Source organism: Pelobates fuscus, chromosome 1, assembly GCF_036172605.1.
Source record: "Pelobates fuscus isolate aPelFus1 chromosome 1, aPelFus1.pri, whole genome shotgun sequence".
In the NCBI taxonomy this organism is placed as follows: domain Eukaryota; kingdom Metazoa; phylum Chordata; class Amphibia; order Anura; family Pelobatidae; genus Pelobates; species Pelobates fuscus.
In genome coordinates, this window is record NC_086317.1 from 253288703 (window position 1) to 253291825 (window position 3123).

At 48.3% G+C, this 3123-nt stretch overlaps 1 pseudogene; it reads right to left on the reverse strand.

Annotated features, from left to right (window-relative positions):
• Window positions 1-1321: 1321 nt before the first annotated feature.
• On the reverse strand, window positions 1322-2164 carry LOC134593074 (uncharacterized; annotated as a pseudogene).
• Window positions 2165-3123: the final 959 nt, after the last annotated feature.

Consider the following 3123-nt stretch of genomic DNA (forward strand, 5'->3'; position numbering starts at 1 on the left):
GCTGTGGTTAACGGGTGCCCTTGTAGTGTTAAGAGCGGAGAGTCCGGTAGGTGACCGTGCAGAGTTGACCGTAGGTGGTCTAGTACTTTTACCGGACACCAGGCATTATCAGTAGGGAAGAGAGGAATTATAGTAGGGTGTAGTGACCGGTTGGTTTTAGTTGTAGGGATCGAAAGTTGGTAGTGATCCTCTATTTTAGTGAGGTGTGATATTTTAAGACTTAGCTTCGTATCTCCTTGACAAATTACGGTGAACTCTCTAGGTCTGAGAAAACCGTAGAAAGCGAGATATAAAGCAGATTTGATCACTGTATTTGTGCCGATGTCGAATGGGGCTGTGTCAAGGAGATTGCTAAGTGACCTGAAGATAGGCCCATCTATAGGTAATCTAATGGTAGAGAGTGGAGGTGAAACCTTTGATATTCCTTTCAAAACCTTTTTGACGGGGTATGAAGACAGGAAAGGCGTGTTGTTAGGGAAAAAGGTGAGGCTGTGGTGCTGGACCCCCGTGAGATATAGTTTAATGGTGTTGTGAGATAGTTTAAGGTGTAGGTGGCAAAAAGAGGCAAAAGCCACCATGGTTTGAATAGAGAAGTCACCTTGTAAACCGAACTCTGCAGTGAATTTATTAAATATATTAAGAGCCCTATTGTAAGTGATAGCTGTGTTTGGTGATGATGCTTGGTGAGTGAGTGCTCTAGCGTGGTTCAAGAGTGTGCTTAATCCAGGATTAGATTGTGGAACCGTGGTGTCCTGGATGGTTGTAGTTGAGCCGTTGGGAGTGCCTGAGAAAATGCCTGAAATTGAGAACGAGAAAGAGCGTCAGTGGCCGTGTTGTGAATACCCGGGATGTGAAAACAAACTAAGTGAAACTGGCCGGATGCTGCCAACCAGGTCAGCTTGCGAATCAGCCGCATGATGGTCAGGGAAGATGATCGCCCTTTGTTCACGATTTCGCAAGCTGCCGAGTTATCAGAGTAGCATTTGACTGCCTTGCCAGACCAGAGATGACCCCAGGTGTGTGCGGCCGCCACAATGGGATAAATTTCAAATAGTGCTGAGGTCTCTCCGAATCCTGGCAAGGCATCCGTATCAGTGGGCCAATGGCCCCTGAACCAGTGGTTCCCGAAAATGGCTGCAAAACCGGTATTGCCTGCTGCGTCTGTGTGGATGATGGGTGAAGAGGTGGAGAGAGGGGGAATAAACATGGAGATTCCATTCCAGTCCTTCAAAAACTTCCCCCACATAGCTAAGTCAGCCTTGGCGTGGGGGTCCAAAGAAACTGTGCCAGAGTCCGGAACTCCATGCAGCAGGCAAAGGAGTCTGGATATGAAAGACCTTCCCTGCGGAATGATGCGCATCGCAAAGTTCAGGGATCCGAGAAGGGACTGAAGTTCTTTTCTAGTGCAAACATCATTCCGCAGGAACAAGTCATCTCCCCTCTCAAACGTGACAGTTTGTCGTGGGGGAGGCTAGCTCTGAGGTTAACCGAGTCCAGTTCTATCCCCAGAAAGGTCAATTTAGTTGTGGGGCCTATAGTTTTGGCTGGGGACAAAGGGACTCCAAGTGTGGAAAATAGTGCAGTAGTGCTTCTGATTGCTGTGGGTGAAGGTGACCCTGGCTCTATTAGTAAAAAGTCGTTGAGGTAGTGGATAACGGAGTGACACCTGGTGACGTTCAGAAGCAGCCAGCATAGTGACTCTGCGAAAATGTCGAACAGTTTGGGGCTGCTTCGAGAACCGAAAGTGAGTCGAGTAGAGAAGTAATATTTCCCTCGCCATTTAACACCGCGTAAGTGCCAGAGTGAGGGGTGCATGGGTAGTAATTTAAACGCGTTTGTGATGTCCGTTTTGCTAAGCCAGGGTCGATTACCAGATGATATGATGGACTGTATGGCGTCGTCGATGGTTACGTACTGAAGTGAGAATTCTTCTGCTGGAATGAGTGCGTTTATGCTTGGATAAAGAGGAGTGCGGTGCCGATAAATCAATAATTAGACGTTTTTTATTAGAATATTTGTGAATAGCAATACCAATAGGGTTAGTGCGCCAGGAGGAAAATGGTGAAGAGGTGAAGGGGCCGATCATGAAACCGTTGGTGATTTCAGAGGCAATGAGAGTGTCTATGGAGACTGGGTCTAAACGTGCTGACTGGAGATTAGGGCATTCTAGTGTACCTGGGGGAATGGCTACAATACCCGTGAGAAACCCTTTAGTGAACCCTGTGGTGAGATAATCCACCAGATGATTAAGCCTGGGATCCCTTGTCTTGAGCACCACAGAGATATCACCGTAATTGAATGCCTTGTTCTCAAGTACATCCTGTGAGGCTATGAGCAAGGACACCAGACACACATCCTTCCCGTCTAGGATATCTTTCCTGATAGAGTCAGGGACGGAGTGTGCTGGTGACTCAAATGGTGTAATGGCTGTGCCCGGTGCTGGAGGGGGGAGTATAGGAGGGCATGTTGGTATAGTAGGTACAGCCGTGAAAGCGACTGGGACTACCGTGGTAGTACCTGGGGAGGAGATGGCACTTTCCACCTTAGATAGCCTGCTATTGAGGGTCTGTAGATTGGCCAAGATCTCTGCCAGGGTATCCTGGGTGGCCGTGCTGTTGCTTGGTGGTTGTCCTTGAGAGCTAGTCCCTGGCCTGGGCTTGGTGAGTAAGTAGCCTATAAAGTTCAGCCTTCCTAGCTGTGGCCGTAATTTTGGGAATAGTCCATGCTCTCAAGGACGTGGGGGTTGAAAGAGTGAGTGATTCGCCTGGAGACCCGGGTCTGGTAGGCGTGAATGGAGTTTCTTCTGTCAATTCTTTGGTTGGAATAGGTTCTTGGGACATTCTAAAAGGAATGATTATGTGAAAGATATATTAGAAGGGGCGTAAGGTAAGTAGGCGGGGTATGTGGGGTGGTGTATATGGAAGAACTGGACTGTAATGCTAGATGCCAAAGCGAAAAACTTAACTGTTGAATGTTTGGATAGGTGAGGCCCTGCTAATGCCAAGTGGCGGTGAGAGGCTCTACCTATGATTTGGCTTATGACGTAGTTGCCACAGACGTGGTGGCGGGATGTTGGCCTCTCGGTGACAGTAGAGAGAAATCAAAACGTGTGGCCGTGACAGG